The sequence below is a fragment of the Crotalus tigris genome, unplaced genomic scaffold (assembly GCF_016545835.1).
Source record: "Crotalus tigris isolate CLP2741 ecotype Arizona unplaced genomic scaffold, ASM1654583v1 scf7180000024167.7108832, whole genome shotgun sequence".
In the NCBI taxonomy this organism is placed as follows: domain Eukaryota; kingdom Metazoa; phylum Chordata; class Lepidosauria; order Squamata; family Viperidae; genus Crotalus; species Crotalus tigris.
Window position 1 is genome coordinate 3,082,092 of NW_024100417.1, and position 19,001 is coordinate 3,101,092.

A 19,001-nucleotide genomic window follows, 5' to 3' on the forward strand; every position below is an offset into this window, starting at 1 on the left:
TTTTCAGACAGGAAAAATCTTGATTGCTCTCCATCTTCTTGTCCTTTTCCAAGGACGTTGGCAGTATCTAGATCACCAGAATGAAATAATTTATTCAGTATGGACCTCCTGTACAAGTACTACATTAGTTCCCATCTGCTTTGCTTAATGTGCCAGTTAGTTAGCAAAGCAGGGAAAGAAACACATACAAAAAAGCCATGAGCTGTTTTTGGAAAATAAAACAGTAACCACAAAGCTGGTTCACATTTCATTGCCTTTACTTGTTAACGATTGGAGTTTAAAATGACCTTCAGCTCTCTTCTTTCTTTATTAGGTATGAATTAATTCTGGGCTTTTCCTTTCAACCAAATTATCATCATCACTGCTAAATTATTCCTCATAGCCTCACATGACCTTTAGTGACATAGGTTTGAACAGAACAGGATAACAGAGTTGGAAGTGACCTTGGAGGTCTTCTAGTCCAACCCCTTGCTCAAGCAGGAGACCCTATACCATTTCAGACAAGTGGCTGTTCAGTCTCTTCTTAAAAACCTTCAGTGATGGGGCACCTACAACTTCTGATGGCAAGCCATTCCACTAGTTAATTGTTCTCATTGTTAGGACATTTTCTCCTCAGTTCTAGGTTACTTCTCTCTTTGATTAGTTTCCATCCATTGTTTCTTGTCTTGCCTTCTGGTGCTTTGGAAAATAGGTTGAGCCCCTCTTCTTTGGGACAGCTCTTCGTGATTGTCAGGGACCAAACGTGATTTAAACAGAACTTTGGCCTGTTCCAAGACAGCATTTACAGGTAGCTTGCTGCACTTCCTGATGCCTATTCCCGCAATCATATTCTGGAGGGTTGGATAGTTTGTGGTCCAGCATATTGTAGGAAGACAATATGTCATTGTCTTAGCATGTTGTATGAACATGACATGAAATAATATTTCTTGTTTATGTGGACACAAGAATCATATTTTCTTAACTCAGTTTTAGAGTTTAGTAGGTTAAGTGAATGCAGCATACAGTATATGGTGAAGTGATACGATTCTTTTGCAGGATTAAATTACTGGAATTAGACCTGTAAATGCTTTGATATCTGAACTGAAAAACTAAGTCTTTAGTCCTGTGCTGCATGAGGTTAGATCTAAAGCCCATCTAGTTCAGCAACCAGGCATCTAACAGAAGTACAAAAAGGCAGAAAGGAGGATAATAGCATCATTTTTACATGTAGTTCCCTGTAATTGTTACTGAGATATTTCCTATTATACATGCCACAGCCACAGCTTCTTATGTGTTGCAAAGTCTGTAAAAAGTGGGTTGAACCTCAGTGTGAGGCTTTAGATAAGATTATGTATAAGAGCATTCACTAAATATTCTTTTATCTGCCAAAATGTTTAATTTGAAATTGATTCTACTCTAAAAGCAAGGATAGCAAATGGATTCCCAAACCAACCTGAAAACATTTAGGATGTGCACAGTTTGAAGCAGTTTCATAAAGAAAAGACAGAATATTTATTTTCTGATATGTCCATAGGATGAACCCAACTCCAGCTATATTCTTCAATCAGTGAAAGACTAGTACTAATTACAGATATAATCAGAATAAAATAGTAATATACTATGACTTTCCAATCTTGGCAATTCTCAAACAAAATTGTAATTTAATGTATTTCCTTTGATGGTGTAATTATAATGACTGGAATTTGGACAAGCAGCCATATTCATATAATAATAATAATAATAGTAAAGTTGGAAGGGACCTTGGAGGTCATCTAGTCCAACCCCCTGCTCGGGCAGGAAACCCTACACCATTTCGGACAAATGGCTGTCCAGTCTCTTCTTAAAAACTTCCAGTGTTGGAGCATTTACTGCTTCTGGAGGCAGGTTGTTCCACTGATTAATTGTTCTCACTGTCAGGAAGTTTCTCCTTAGTTCTAGGTTGCTTCTCTCCTTGATTAGTTTCCACCCGTTGCTTCTTGTCCTGCCTTCAGGTGCTTTGGAGAATAGCTTAATTCCCTCTTCTTTATGGCAGCCCCTGAGATATTGGAACACTGCTATCATGTCCCCCCTTGTCCTTCTCTTCGTTAAACTAGACATACCCAATTCTAGCAACCGTTCCTTATATGTTTTAGCCTCCAGTCCCCTAATCATCTTTGTTGCTCTTCTCTGTACTCTTTCTAGAGTCTCAACATCTTTTTTACATCGTGGTGACCAAAACTGGATGCAGTATTCCAAGTGTGGCCTTACCAAGGCATTGAAGAGTGGTATTAATACTTCACGTGATCTTGATTCTATCCCTCTGTTAATGCAGCCTAGCACTGTGTTGGCCTTTTTGGCAGCTGCAGCACACTGCTGGCTCATATTTAAGTGATTGTCTACTAGGACTCCGAGGTCCCTCTCACAGTTACTACTATTGAGCATGGTGCCACCTATGCTGTACTTGTGCATTTGGTTTTTCTTGCCTAAATGTAGAACCTTGCTTTTTTCACCATTGAATTTCATTTTGTTAGTTAGTGCCCAGTGTTCAAGTCTGTCCAGATCCTTCTGTATCTGAAGCCTGTCTTCTGGAGTGTTGGCTATTCCTGCCAGCTTGGTGTCGTCTGCAAATTTGATGAGTTCCCCATCTATCCCTTCATCCAAATCGTTGATGAAGATGTTGAAGAGTACTGGGCCCAGAACAGAGCCCTGGGGCACCCCACTACACACTTCCCTCCATATAGATGCAGTTCCATTGAGGACCACTCGCTGAGTACGGCCGGTCAGCCAGCTACGGATCCATCTGGTGGTGGTTCTGTCTACCCCACATTTTTCTATCTTGTCAAGTAGTAGGTTGTGATCTACTTTATCAAATGCCTTACTGAAGTCCAAGTAAATTATGTCCACAGCATTCCTCTGATCCACTAATTTTGTCACTTGGTCAAAGAATGCAATAAGATTTGTCTGGCATGATCTATTTTTGACAAACCCATGTTGGCTTTTAGTAATGACTTTGTTTGCCTCTAGGTGTTCGTTGATTCGTTGTTTGATTATCTTTTCCAGGATCTTCCCAGGTATTGAGGTCAGGCTGATAGGTCTGTAATTTCCTGGATCCATTTTTTTTCCTTTTTTGAGGATGGGAACTACATCAGCTCTTTTCCAGTCCTCTGGTAGTTCCCCTGTGTTCCAGGATCTTTGAAAAATATAGTTCAGTGGCTCCGATATTACATCTGCCAGTTCCTTGAGAACTCTGGGGTGTAATCCATCTGGTCCTGGCGATTTGAACTCATCTAGGCTGGACAGGTGCTCCCTAACCATTTTCTTGCCTATCTTAACTTGTGTTTCTGTTTTGTTTTTTATGGCACTATTTTTGATAGGTTGGTCTGTTTTTTCCCTTTGTGTAAAGACAGATGCAAAAAACGAGTTAAATAGTTCTGCTTTCTCCCTGTTGCTTGTCACCTTCTTGCCACTTCCACCCACTAATGGACCAATCGTTTCCTTCACTTTTTTCTTGTTTTTTACATGTTGAAAGAAGCTTTTTTTGTTATTTTTGACTTTGGTCGCAAGCCTTAGTTCATTTTGAGCCTTGGCTTTCTTCACTTCATCTTTGCAGGCTCGGGCTATTTGCTGATATTCTGACTTAGTTATGTTCCCCTCTTTCCACTTTCTATACTTGTCCTTTTTATCTTTCAATTTGTCAGAGAGTTCTTTATGCAGCCATGCTGGTTTCTTTTGAGAGCTGTTGTTTTTCCTCTTTGTTGGTATTGTGCTAGACTGTGCTTTTATTATCTCATTTTTCAAAATTTCCCAAGCTTCTTGAGTTGTTTTCCCCTTGAGGATTCTCATCCATGGAATCCTTCCCAAGCCCTCTCTAAGTTTATTGAAATTAGCTCTCTTGAAGTCCAAGACTCTAGTTTGACTGTGTTCTATTGGTTGTGCTTCTATAATGTTGAATTCTAATATTGCATGATCACTTCCTCCCAGGGTTCCTATGGCTTCAACACCGTCTATCATTTCATCTCTGTTAGTGAGAATTAGATCCAAGATGGCTAATCCCCTAGTTCCCTTCTCTACTTTTTGGGAGACAAAGTTGTCTGCTAGGTTTGCCAGGAACCTGTTTGATCTTCCACTTGGTGCGGAGTTTGTCTCCCAGTTGATGTCAGGGTAGTTAAAGTCCCCCATTACTATTGTGATGTGCTTCCTACATACCTTAGTTAGCTGACTAGCAAAAAGTTCATCTATTTCCTCTGTTTGGTTGGGTGGTCTGTAGTATACACCTATGGCAATGTCATTTCCCCCCCCCCTTTATATTGACCCAAATGCATTCAAGACAGTTTTTATCATTGTTGTACTCTATTTCTGTGGAGATGTAGTTATTTCTTATATAGAGAGCAACTCCACCTCCTCTTTTATTTGGTCTGTTTCTTTTAAATAATTTAAATCCCTCTAGCTGTGTGTTCCATGTGTGAGTTTCATCCCACCATGTTTCCGTAATGGCAACAATATCGTATCTGCCCTCATTAACCTGAATTTCTAGTTCACCCTGTTTGCTGTTCATACTCTGTGCATTGGTGTATAAACATTTGAGTCCTTTGTGGGTGGCCCTGTGTTTCCTTTCTACATAGCCTGTGTGGTGCCTGAGTTCCCCTATTGTCTTACCACCTATTTGGTTAGTGCACTTTATGTGGCACTCGCTATTAGAGGCTTCATTTTGATTGATAGCAAGGTTGGTATTCTTGTCCACACACACATCTATGCTACATGCACTGATAGCCCTATAGTTTTTAAATTGCCGGGGACAGGGTTGTTCCGTATCAATTAACTCCCTGTCCCCGCTGTTTAGTTTAAATTTCCCTCCAGAAAATCTGTGAATTTATAGCCGAGTAACTCAGTCCCTTTTTTTGATGGATGCAAACCATCTCTTTTGTACATCTTTTGATTGGACCAGCTACTGACATCGTGACTAATATATCCAAAGCCTTCCCCTTTACACCACTCCTTTAGCCACATATTGAATTGTGCTATGCGCTGGCCTTTTCCGTTTTGCTCCTTATACACTGGTAAAACCTCTGAGAAAGTAAGCCTACAGCTTATTCTGCTAAGTTCCTTCCCCAAGCTCTGGAAATCATTCTGCACAGAGAGTACATCTTTTTGGGACAGATCATTAGTGCCAAGATGTACGATAGCCTCCACATCACAGTCCTTGCTGCCATTCTTGATTATTTTAGAAATACGTTTCTTGTCCCTGCTGGCAGTAGCACCTGGAAGACACCTGACCTCTTTCAAAGCCTCTGTGTCCTTTCCTAAATTTACATCCCTTATAATTGAATCACCTACCAGAAGGTAGCTTCTCTTTTTGGGAGCCTTTCTATTCTTGCATGACTGATGTGCAATACCTGATTCACACTTCTCCCTGTCAAAATCTAGTTCTTCATCTCGGACCACAATCCCCTGCTTATTTGAGTTATCTTCACAAATACCTTTACCAGTCTCCTTAATGTCCCTATTAAGGTCAGCAAGGGCACTGTAGCTGTTGTGCAGGGACACAGAGAAAGCTTTGTGTTTATGGTTCACAGCTCTCACCCTGACAGATCCCACGGTTGTCCACACTGCCCTTTTCCTGCAGGATCTTTGTGGTAAAGGGGGCTGATAGCAGGGAGGCTTACTAGAGTAGAGGGGCTGAGCTGGACACCTAATTTCTGCCCAAAGAGCACGGATTACAGACCCTAGGTAAATGATCTGTCCTTGTAGGCTAGTGATTTGTTTACAGATAGGACAGTTTCCAAGTTTGAAAAGGGTACTGCGAAAGACTGTTGCAAAGCAGGTGTTGCATTGAACTAAGCCGGACATCTTAGATACAGGGGATGTTAGACACACTTGCCCTGAATGTACTGCTACTGTTTGTGATTTTTAGTTATATAGTTATATAATTTGCGCGCCATTAGGCGCGCGGGCCGCTACTTTCCTGGTGGATTCTCCCAAAACTTACAGTTTAAGCAGCACCTGGTGGAATGTAGCACGTTCCAGAAACCCGATCAGAGTTGGAATGGGGTTTAAATAGAGTATAATACCCTATAAATATAATGGAGATCCAATCAGGGCCTTGCTACTTTCCTGGTGGATTCTCCCAAAACTTACAGTTTAAGCAGCAGCTGGTGGAATGTAGCACGTTCCAGCAACCCGATCAGAGTTGGAATGGGGTTTAAATAGAGTATAATACCCTATAAATATAATGGAGATCCAATCAGGGCCTCGCTACTTTCCTGGTGGATTCTCCCAAAACTTACAGTTTAAGCAGCAGCTGGTGGAATGTAGCACGTTCCAGCAACCCGATCAGAGTTGGAATGGGGTTTAAATGTTGGTTGTCACTTTTATAATGATGTCCAAGGCCAGTAACATACTTGGCAAAGTGATTTCCCATTTTCCTTTATGTATCAACCAATTAGATCTTATTTATTACATATCCATCTGCATTTATCTCACCAGTTATAGTTATCCAGGCATTTATCAGGATGTTTTTATTTGGCTTCTGCAGTTCCCATTGAGAGAGATAGCGTTGCTCTCCTTTCTTTCTGCATTTCCTCATCTCCTGTCACCTTGCAGCAGCTGCAGCAACATGAAGGCACTAGGAAAGGCTCACATTATAGCAATATCAGGCAAGATAAGTAGAGCATTGGTAAGAATTTGGAGGCAGGGATGGAAGTGGCCCTTCACACTACTGATAATATCTCATCAAAATAATTGGATCACGTGGACTCCCCCTTAGAAAAGACCTTCATGTGTATCTTTAACGTATGTAGTAACTTGGTTGTCTTGTAAGCAAGAACTAGTGAAGATTAAAAGTCATCAAATAGTAGAAGTGATTGCCTTCGACTTCTCTCTATAATTAAAAAGCTTCAGATTGGTACAGGCAAGGAAACTGGAGAAGCTCCACTCTTCTTGGCATTTACAATTAAGGGGCTCTTGGGATTAAGATCTGGCAGCCCTTGCTCCAAGGAGTGATATTACTGCTCACTCCTTCTCTTACATGAAGGTAAAAACACAGAGCACTTCTTCTTTAGTGGTATGTATAGAGAACATTAAAGGATCAGTCCTTTTCTCTTTGTGTTTTGAAAGTTCTTCTCGACAATTTTGAAATGTTTTCGATGTTATTTGTTCCCCAGCTCCTTCCCCTCCTTTCAGTAAGAAATGGCAATGAATGAGTGGTGGATGGTCATATGATCCTATTGCCATGGAGACAAATGGCAGCTGCAAGATTCAAGAACCAGGATGACAAGAGGACGGCCACATATCCTGCAAATTATTTATAAGCTGCTCTTTGTAAATTTATGAATCTGCATCGGAGTGCCTTGTTTAATTGTCACCTTGCCTTAGGTGGATTGAGGCATAGGATTATTTTTACAAATGTTGTACAAATCCTCAAAGATATGCAGTAATACAGGGCCAGGAAAGTGATTATAATATATGCCTAAATCAGGCAGTGTTGTAATTCACCACAATGTCCTTTCTCTTCAACCCAACTTCTTAGAATCCTGTAGACATACATTTTAGGCTCAAACTAGTGGAAGAAGATTGCTTGAAGATATTTTACTATTTTTAGTAAAAATTTCCATCCGGTGTATTCAAGGCTGCCTGCAAACAACCATCATGCATTGCATGATGCACTGATTAGTGGAAAATCCACTTCAACAGGTTCAAATGCAAAGGGTTAAAGGAAAAAGATGTTATCTGTCCATCAAGTAACAGGCAGAAGCAACTGAGGACTAAGAAAACTAAATGCCAGAGACCAAATCTGGAGGATGAGATTTCTCCCTCAGGGGGCTTTTCAAAGGAAACAAGAGCAAGCTTTCTTTTTTTCTTTGGGGAATTGTCTTTTGCCTCAGAGGCAGGCTAAAAGTCATATCAGAAGAAAGTCCCCAGCCAGCCACACCAGGTGTGGACTAAGGGGATTTGCACAGCAATTAGGGTCAGCAATGGTATGGTAGATAAGGTATAGTATAGGCTTATTTGTAGATTGATAGCTGGGCACATGTTCTGGTGTGTGCAGGCTGGATGGACACTAGGACTAAAAGGACATCCAGGTCTTGGGTCAATAGGGACTGAATCAACCTGATTAGAAAGTATTTGTTCATTCTTTTTTTTTTTTTTCCTTTTCAACGTTTTTCTTGGTCTATGAAGTTGCTAATTTAGCACATGCTCCCCATTCTAAAAGCAAGGAGTTGCAATTTACTTCCTTCTTGGTAAATCAGCTGGAAAAGAGATGTTCTCTGGAACAGGGTGGATGTTGGCAAGTTACTTGGCTGCCTCTCCCCAGAGCTGCAGGAGAGTTATGGGAAGAAAGTTTGCAGACCTGATATGGGAATCAGTGGGACCCAAGCTCCCATATCCCATGCAAATGCCTGCCTCATTATAGTTGACCAGCATTTAATATTCTTCAAATCAGATGGCCCAAAGCACCATTTGCAGAACTGTGGACTACCATATTAATACAGGAAGGAGAAGCTACATGACAATCTATTTTCTTCCTGTCTTTAGAAATGGGGAGGGGGGCATGTAAACTGAATAACTGAAGGAAGGAAGGCTGGAAAGCCTAAGATCTGGCAGCCTTAACCTTTTAGTGGAATTAAAGGTTAAATAGGAGTACTTTAAAGAGTTGGCTCTTCCTCCAGGCATTGGGGAATTGAGAAATTGTCTGGTGATGCTATTATAGTAAGAGATTTTGGCAAGATACTAGGCTATTCAGATATTCCTAGACTTACAACCATTCATTTAGCAACCTTTCAAAGTTACAATGGCATTGAAAAAATTGATTAACTAGTCCTTGTGTTTACGTCCATTACACCATCTCTACGGTCATGTGATTAAAATTCTGGTGCTTGGCAACCAGCATGTATTTACAAAAGCTGCAGTGTCCCAGGGTCATGCGATCACCATTTGTGATCTTCCCATCTAGCTTCCGACAAGCAATTGCAGTAGCATGGCAAAAAAGGTTGTAAAATTGGGCACCACTGACTTAACAACCACCTTGCTTAGCAATGGAAATTCTGGTTCCCGTTGTGGTGGTAAGTTGAGGACTACCAGTAATAAGATTTATTTGATTTTAGCTAAATGATTTATGCAATGGTTCAGTAATTTGTGCATATTCTTGGCATTTCCCCCTTTTCAGTATAATATGCCACTTTTATCTCTAATAAAATATCTTGTCCCACCTCCCCCCCCTTTTTTTTAACCCAGAGCTCTTAAAACTGCCTTTACTCTTGTAAATAAATGAACTTGACAGTTCAACTTTAGCCTGGAATGTGATACCTATTTACAAGAGGCAAAGAGAGGGGGGTATGTTTCTCAAGTGAAAAGTCTAGTCAATGTTAAGTTTTAAATTTGCATTATACATCACACAACACATTTTTTTTGTGAACAAAGGAACACAGAGCCATTCCCTTCTGATTCCAAAAGTGTGGTCTGGCAGAACCTGAAAATCCAACTATGAAACCATGGAACAGAGAAGCAGACTAGGGATGAAACCAAATGGGAATGGGCCAATTCATAAATAAGGGATGATAGAATGAATTGATTACATCGGTATTGTTCCTTCTCCTCTGGGAGGTCTTCCCTCAGATCGTTTTCCTTGACCAAAGTAGAGATGCCGACGGTGTGCAACTGGCGGCGGCGGCGGCTTCATGCCAGCCTTCCCAATGGCTTCGGTTACAACTCTCATCTACCCCAAGCAGCAAAGCCTTGATAGGATGCGGTTCACCTCAGATTCAAATTCCTGCCTCGCCAAGTTGGATTGTCGAAAAGGTCCTCTTTATTTTCAGTCGGGCAGAAACGAGTATACCAACGGCCATCAAAAGTCCCGCACGCGCTAAGGAGACAACCTTAGCTCTCAGGCTAATTGCTATTGGGGACCCTTTCCCGCAGTGTGTCAAAGCAGTCCAAGGCATTCTGGGAAAATCCCGCCTTTTCCCGAAAGCATCAGGTGTGGAGACGCCGACGGTCTCACTAGTGCGAGCGGCCGCCTGCTCAGCCAGCCGATTTGGGGCTTCGCTGTGGGTTTGGGGAATAGCGCCTCAGCGCTCCCGCCCTTTGTTTGGCGCTCCGTCCCCGTAAGGGCGCCTGGCTGATGTTGCCAAGAAAAACCCCGCTCTGTGCCCACTGACGCGCATCGCTGAGTGACTCAAACCTACGTCACCCCCGCCCAGGCAAAAGACGTGCGCCCTCCCCGGGTGAAGAAAGCGTCTCTGAAGCGCTCCCTCCTCACGACCTAGGCACTCGAGGCTTCGGTTTCCAGGACTAGACAGCCACCGAGCCAGCCGGAGAGGCGGATCCGGGGCGGCTGCTACGCCGTCCATCGCTATCAGAAAGGGTTTGGGTGGACCTCCGCGAACCGCACGAGCCGAGTCCTCCCAAGCGGCCAGAAGGACGCGAGCGGGGAGCTGCAAGAGGAAGACAAGGGGGTCGGGCAAACGCGGCGCGGTGCGCAGACCTGAGCAGCTGATGCGCGCGTCAGAGCCCGGAGCATTGAAGCCGCTCGCTTTCTAAGCACCAACTCCGCTCCGTTCCTGGACAAGTCGCTAAGCAGGTGCCTGGCGGAGTCCCTCAGCTCCCGCCCTCCCTCCCTCCCTCCAGGCGTTTATTTTTTTCGTCGCGGAGAAGTTCGCTGTGGCACAGGGTGGGCGACGGAGGGATCCGCGGCCAACCCAGGAAAGCAGCTGGCCGCCTCTAAGGGAAACGGGCATCTTGTGCCTCAGCCTTTTCCCCCAGGTAGGTACGGGCAGATTTCTGCTCCGCGCTTCCTCGCTTCTTTCCTCTTTCGTCTTCCTCAGATTCTCTTCCCAGCGTAAGCAGGACCCTCCAGCTTATTCCTCACCACCCAACCCCTCCCCCCCCACGCTTCTCCCGGGAAATAGACGACGAACTCTTAGTTGCTAGGCGAGAACGCAAGAGAAGATCTCGGGAAGAACCGAGGGGTTGACGGTGGAAAATGGCACAAGTCCCTCGGGGAGGGGGAGGTGCGCATCACCTGAAGCCTAAAAATAACAAGTGATGCGGAACCCAAGGACCCAGGCCTTCGCGCGCACCCTTGCGTCGCGTGAGTAAACAGGAGGGAGGGGAGAGCAAATGGCCCTTCCTTGAAGCCCGAGTAGGTCTCCAGCTTCCTTGGAAGCGCTCCGTCCCTGTGATGAAACCCAGATTTGAAAAACGGAGGAAGGAAAAAGTGCAAAGATCGCCTCTGCTGTCGGAGGTGTATTTGACCTTGATCTTAACATTGAGAAGGAAAGGAGAAATCAGTCCACCCTCGTGAATTGCAACTGGACAGAGCTCAAATCCTGTGCCTCAAGTTCTGCCTTCCTCCCGGTTGGTGATTTATAGCACAAGTCCAGTCAATTGAGGTGCTTAAATATGGACTGAAATAAGAAATGCAGGGGGGAGGGGGAATATAAACACAGATTTGGCTTACTTTTTTTAGTGTGCATTTGTAAAATGATTTGTTGCATCCAGTTCTGAAGCTATGGAAGGAAAAGAGACAGGCATGTATTTTACATTAATCTGATGCAGAATAATTTAAGAGGCTGAAAGTTAAAATTCTATGAATTCTAATGAAACATACTAAGGCCTTAGGAATTACAGGCCTCAATGTCTTTTCTTTTTAGAAACTGAGTTAAAAATAGAGACTTGTTCTGAATGTTCAATATTTTTCTAATATATATAGGTCACTGCTTTTAATTCTCCTATAGGCTATTGTCATACAACACTGCAGACTTAACTACAATCTAGCCAATTATATGTAAGCGTAATGTGTGGAAATGTAACTTCTGGGATTAGTTTATGATTCTGTTTGTCTTGTGAATCATGTGAACACAAACATTCAGTTGGAATGGTGTACTGTAGGTGAAGTCCTATCATATGTTTGTCTGAAATTAATCTGGAAAGCTTCTGTACTTCCTTGCTATTCCCTGTGCAAGATAAGACAGATGGGCAACTAAATACAACTTCAGTATTGATGATGAGGTAGCACTTCACCTGCATTTCAAAATATCAAGCTAGGTTGGGGAAAATATAGTAGGCCATGTAGCATCTACACTTCCATCCTCGAACTATTTATTGTTGCATGCCATACTCCAGTATATGCTGTCTGAGGCAATTGTTTCATTGTGTCTAAACAGAATTGGCTCAGAGCTGGAATCAAATGTTGAAGTGGACTAGTTTTTGTATGATCTGGATGACTTATTTAAATGGTATCTTCTGAAACCCAGGTGTCTTTAGGCTACCAAATGTTCTTTATATATTCCTCCTCTTCCAATGATATATGGACATTTTGGCTTCCATTCCTCCCTGAATGTTTGTCAAATTCTGGTTTCCTTGTGGCTACTCAATGATATATCTTTCACACCAACATTTCCCATTCCTCACATTAGAAATTCTATCTATTATTCATGCCTTGATTTGCCTGGACAGTTGAAGACTCATGTATCAGGAATACCAAATGCCTCTTTCTCATTCAGAAAACAATCTTTCCTAACCTAGGAAGAGGGTACTGAGTTTGGAAAGGCTATTTTAGAAAAGTGTAGTCCTGTCCTCTATTTAATGATAAGGGCATTCAGGCTGTGCAGCTCTCTGAACAAATGAATTTCAGGGCAACGTATTACTATAAATTAACACTTTGTGTCCTGATGATTTACATACTTGTGTTGCAAATTATAAAGTTAGATAAACTTTCCTCTAATTATTCAGTTAGATCTGTTTTGTTGCATAGTCAAAACATCTTACTATCCTGAAATCTATTTTAGCTGTTGATAAATACTTTTTTTAAAAGATTTCTCTGTCCAATTTGATACCCTCAAGGAAATATTAGAGCTTTCATGTGACTGGGTCAGCATATCTTCCAAAAACCCCATTCTTTAATGTGAGAGTCAATATATACAAGGTCTAAGAATTCTGGGACTGGTTCAGCAATTCACTCAGTATGCTTGGACTGATCCTGTTTTGATCCCATTTCTAAAATGATCCATGGTGATGGACCACACAAGGTTCTTTGCTGGCAAGAGTGGGATGAGGGTGAGCTAAAAACAGCACAGCACTTTGCTTAGTTAAAAGTGCCTAATGCATTATTAAACATACAGAAGCATTGCTGGGAGCCTGTGAGAATCATCACATAATTCAGCAGAACCATCTCTCCATCTGCCTCTCTCATCTTGTCCTTCCACAGAAGTGCCCTTTTTCTTTTTGGTGACTCCATGTCTTGTATCTGCAGCAGAAGATTTTGGCCTTCAGGAATCCTAGATCTCAGGGTAGTGCTGATTTTGAAATATGAGTTGGGGCATATGGAAAAAATTGCTAATCCTGGGAATATTAGCACATGCACAATCTTTCTTTTATATAACATAATTTATAAAGTCTGCGGTGGAATTGTCTTTCTTTCAGGACCAATCGAAATGTCACTAACAGACAAACTTACAAATTCTCCACAGCTCTTCAAGGGCTAGAGGTGAGGGTAAAGGGGAAGGTGTCTTTGTCATAAAGATATAAAATCAATGATGGTGCGAGATTTAGGATGACCCTAGAGAAAGGATATAGACTTAGTTGGATTATACCTTCCCAGGTACTATGCAGGTTATACCTTTAGGGAAAATAATACACATCAGATAAGTTAATTGCTTCTATCCAAAAATATATAATCCTAAAATTACAGTATCTAATTCTGTTTTCAGCCTTAAATAAAATTCACAAATTACTTGTTATAGAAGGACAATAAAATACAATGCTAATTTTTAATATCACAAAGATGGTACTTAATTTTAAATATGAAACATTGTTAGCACAGTTGGGAAGTAATAGCTAATAGATCTAAAGCACTGGTATTTCTAAATTTACTATAATAATGATGATGCTCTTTTCTTGTTAAATGCCCTGATTTTAACACTTAATCCTTGCGACAGTTTTCCATAGAAAGACTCACATAGTTTTATACATTAGAATGCCTGTTCTTTGGCTCCAAGTCAAAAATATCATTTTGTAAATATAATCATAGCATTTAGTAAGTCATATGATTAGTGGCTTTCGCTGCCTTCATATAACAGGGTCATATTGTTGGTGCTCATGAATGCTTTCTATAATACCAACAAGAAATAAATATAGATTGTGTTAGATGAATTGTCTCATTTTTTTTTTTTTTTAGACCACTGATGTTCCTGTGGAATTTTCTCCCTTCTCCTTTTAAATGAGAGAGGAAGGAAAGACTTTTATAAAAGCTTCTGAGTGGGGATTGAAAGCATTCAAATATATTTTTCCAATTCGTTTAACTCATTGTTTCCCTGCTGAACCTTCACATTTTACATTGTTAAATAGGCATTGGCTGTAATCAATAAAATAGAGTAGCAGTGGGGTTGTGTAAATGGTGCTACTTTCTATTTTCAGTAGTACAATGGTTAATAATAAATGTGCATTATATTTTAGCACGTAAATGAGTACTTTTTAAAATTGTATTTATACTTATAACAAACTTGCAGGATAGGTAATTACTATTAATGTTTTACATAGAGAAGTAGGATTGGGAAATTATGTTCTCAGGGATACCCAATGAATTAATGACTAAGCAAGGACTTTTCCTCTGATCTTCAGGGTTCTAGATTATTAACAAATTTCCCCAAACTGGTGCCCACCAGATATGCCAAGACTACATCACTCCAGTTCGAAATCAACATCATTGTGAACCATGCTAGCTGGGAATTCTGAAGATGATATTCCCACCATCAGTAAGGGGAAGGATATTATTGTTCCTCCTTTGAAAGTTATTCTGTGAAACTGCTAGTGAAATCAAGGAACTGGGTAGATACTATGCTTTTAAAAATTGCATTAATTAAATACATTATGAGAAAGACCTGTACATCACAATCCATTTAAGCTTGCAAAGCAGACAGATTTAATGTATATGGATAATAAAAGTGAGTCCCATATGTCAATCACAATGCATTTTTTTAATTATTATTTTTCAGAGAAAATATTACAGTACTTAGGAATATTCCAAGGTCATGTGGTGAACAAGTAAGGAAGAGTTTAGAAGAAAACACAACCAATTAGTACATTTAATTAATTTATGTAATAAATTGTTTTGTTTTTTTTTTTAAAAAAGTTTTTATTTTTTTTTCCATTTGTACATCATACAAAATACAATTTTGGAATAAAATAAATTCATAACCATTGGTACCGCCTGTCCATTCCCCCCAGGCCACGTCCACCCGCTCTAAAACCTTCCCTACTTTCCTCCTCTTTCTCTCCTCCCCTCCTACTCTCTTCCCCTCCCCTTCTCCTCTTACCATCCTACTTCCTCCCTACACCTTCTTCTCATCTCATCCCTCTCAAACACATGAACGCAGCATAGGGGAAATGCCCAGGCCGCACCTTTCTTATAAACTACCATATCTATATGATCCTTACCCACCCACTCTTCCACCCACCCACCCCCAACCCCCCTCCCCTCAGTTCCCAGAGCAGAATACAGGGTTATTAATGACAAAGTTGACAATAAAAAAGAAAAAGAAAAAGAAAAAAAGAAAAAAAGAGAAAAAAATATCAAACTTAACCTTTAACTCCAATAACATCATAAACAAATCTCTATAACATTTACTATAAAATTCACTCGTAAAATAAATGAAACTTTATAGTTCCATACTTTTTCTGAATATAATCTATCCATCTTCTCCATACAATAATATATCTTTCTTGTGTATGATCCTTCAAATAAGCAGAAATTTTTGCCATTTCTGCAAAACTAGAAACTTTAAATATCCATTCTTCTAAGGTAGGCAAGGAATCTTTCTTCCAATATGAACCTACTAGTAACCTTGCCGCGGTTAATAAATTCAACATTAAAGTAGTTTCTTTATCATTTAGATCCACAAAAATACCCAATAAAAATAATTGAGGAGTAAACTTTATCTTCCTTCTAAAAATCTTTTGAATGTTCCACCAAATCATAATCCAAAAAGCCTTTACCTTTTTGCAATTCCACCAAATGTGAAAATATGTCGCATCCTTATTGCCACATCTCCAACATTTGGGCTGTATATTAGAATACATACAAGATAATTTTTTAGGATCTAGGTGCCATTTTCTTGCCTTAATACATCTAGCGATTTTAAATGCCAATCCAAACCTGACCAAATTAATAATTCTTTATACGAAATTCTATCAAAGTTCATCCCCTTGGAGGTTCCCTCAATTGCATGTCTGGGAATCCCCCAGATAGGTATTTTATAATTTAACCTATAATAATACTTTTTCCAAACACGAAGTAAGGCATTCCTCAGAATATGTGATTTAAAAATCCGGTCGACTTTCTTATTAAAAATTAAGTATGCATGCCAACCGTACATTAAATCCCAGCCTTCCAAAAAAAGAATATCCTTATTTGTTAAATTAAGCCAATCACTTATCCAAGTTAAAGCAGCTGCATCATAATATAATTTCAAATTAGGTGCCTTAAGTCCTCCTCTTTCTCGGGCATCTTGCAAAATCTTAAACTTAACCCTTGGTTTTTTCCCAGCCCAAATAAAATTGTTAATACCCTTCTGCCATTCCTCCAAGTTTCCCTTTTTTAAAAAAATAGGTATCATCTGGAACAAGAAAAGAAACTTTGGTAGAACGTTCATTTTTACAGCTGAAATTCTCCCCAACAATGACAATTGCAATTTTTTCCAATCCTTTAAATCCTTTTGTACTTTTGCCCATAATGGTTCATAATTGTTCTTACACAATTTTCCATTTGAAGCAGTTAAATATACTCCCAAGTATTTAACCTTTTTTACCATCTGAAAACCTGTAGCTTTAACCAGACTTTCCCTATCCTTAACTGACATTATGTAATAAATTGTTTATAGGGCCTGACTTTTGATACACCCTGTATTTTTATAACTGTATAATTTATTCTAATCTATTTAATGATGCGGAAGAGGCCAAAACAAACCACATAATTAAAAAAACATCACTCACTCCTGTGAAACTTGCTCCTGGATATTTGATCCAGGATTTTTTTTTAAAGTTATCTTTTTAATCTTAAAGGGCTAGCAAAACCTTTCCTCCACTAACAGCTGAAATGTATTACTATGCCAAATTCCATGCCAATTTCTACTCATGCATTTAAGAACTGCAGGTACTACATTCATTCAATAAATAAAGAGGCTTGTGTATGTTTGCTGTAAAACAGACGTTTTACGGGCAATACTCCCTAAAGCATGAACATGTGAATCAAAAGTGCTATACAAACTAGTACACTTTAATGTGCAAAATTAGCTAGAATGATAAGTTTATGATCTCGGCATCTATAAAAGGACTTAATGACAGTGCTATATGGGTTGTTTTCTTGAACAGCTCTTGCTTATTTAAATCTGATTATAGATCTCCAACTGGATTGTGCTTGAAATAAATAAATTGGAAAGCAGCCTACTTTTCCTTCACTGTTCAGCTTTGTTTATTATGTCAATACTTTTGTTTTTTTGTTCCACTCCTGGCAGACATATTAATATTACTGTGGCTGTTTCACAGTCAATAGCACTAGCAAACATTCACTTAATAGTTTTCTCTAACTAGGTGGCTTTAAAATATGTTGGCTTCATCCCCACCCCTACCTCAATCTCCAATCAAACAGGACCATGAGCTGTTTGACTGCAAAACATGTTTTGACTGCAAGTTGAAATCCAGCACAGTGGGAGAGTATAAACTTGATAAAAGCTGTATTAAACATTAAGAGGAATTATCAGTGCAATGATCTCAGAATTACAAACTAGTCCTCAAAGTTGTATTCCTGCAGCAATTTGAAATGATACTACTGTATATGCAAGGATATATAAGTAGGTACAGAGCATATAGAAAGAGGTTCCTCGTGTATATTTACTCTGCTTGATTCAGAAGAAATTAGCTACATGCAAATCTACACACAGCATAGATAAACTCATGAGGGAAAGGGGAAAATTAGATTGCCTTAGTCATACTAACAATACCTATTAATTATAATAACATGCTTAGAAGGTCTTACATTCCAGTTTGGATAGAAAAAGTCTTATTCTTGCCAAGAAAAGCTGTCATTTTTATATGTAATAACACTGCTGTAATTTGCATGATGGTATGGGAATAGTTTTATAGAGTTAAGGGAAAATAGAGGTTTCTAGTGATACTTGAGAAAAGCAATAATTGAAGCTCAGTGGAGGTAAAGTATGCTCAAAGACTCACTCAAAGACTCAAGCTACAATAATACATTTGTTATTCTTTTAATTGCCACACTATTGTTTATTCTTTTTATTACAGTTGTTTTGTTATTGTAGTAATAGCTTTTGCTAGAAGAATCAGTACCAAGGATAGCAACATTCTGTTTACAAAAAATTATTGATTAGCATTAGGGCCAATCTACTATATTTTTCTTGTCTCAAGCTTCAAGTGTCAAATGCATTTTCTATGTGGCTGAAAGAATCGATTTTATTTATTTTACATAGTCGCCAATCTCGTGAATGTGACTCTGAGTAGCGAACGATTGAATTATAAAAACCTTTCACTCTGCCTATGAAGGACTGGTTCTTAAGACTTTGTCAGTTAAGTTATAGTAGTCTGTACTGCCACTCAATAAAATATATCACATTTTTTATGGTTTTCATTAGATGGGACAATAACCAACTACTTATATGAATATCAGATATTATCAGATATTTATTATAATAGTAAATTTATTTAACATTTGACAGCCCAACTCTAGGAAACAATTTAAGCAACCCTTGCCCTCCAGCTGAGCTCATTGACCAAGGACCCAGCATCTGAATGTAAAAGAGAATGCTAAACACTGTGCATTTCCTGAATATCAGTACACAAAGAATATGCATTAATAATAAAATTACCATTCTACTCATAAGTTGTTTTATGTCTTCCTAACTGCTCTATGCATTGAGATGATTCTTGAGATATTCAGACCAAGAGAGATGTAAACCTAAATTTTATAATGACTTTTTCACAGAACCTTGGAATATTTTGAAGAGAGGGTATAAACAACCTCCCAAATATTC

General features: G+C 39.6%; 1 protein-coding gene across 3 annotated transcripts in view; it reads left to right on the forward strand.

Annotated features, from left to right (window-relative positions):
- Window positions 1-9,477: 9,477 nt before the first annotated feature.
- Window positions 9,478-19,001, forward strand: part of SLC6A17 (solute carrier family 6 member 17) — a 42,469-nt gene continuing 32,945 nt past the window's right edge. For 2 of the 3 annotated variants that reach the window (XM_039323110.1, XM_039323109.1), the window contains exon 1: window positions 9,478-10,716. The gene's annotated coding sequence lies outside the window, so the exon portion shown is untranslated. Of the gene's footprint in view, window positions 10,717-10,985; window positions 11,311-19,001 lie in introns of those variants that run through there. The other variant, XM_039323111.1, reaches the window with a different exon arrangement.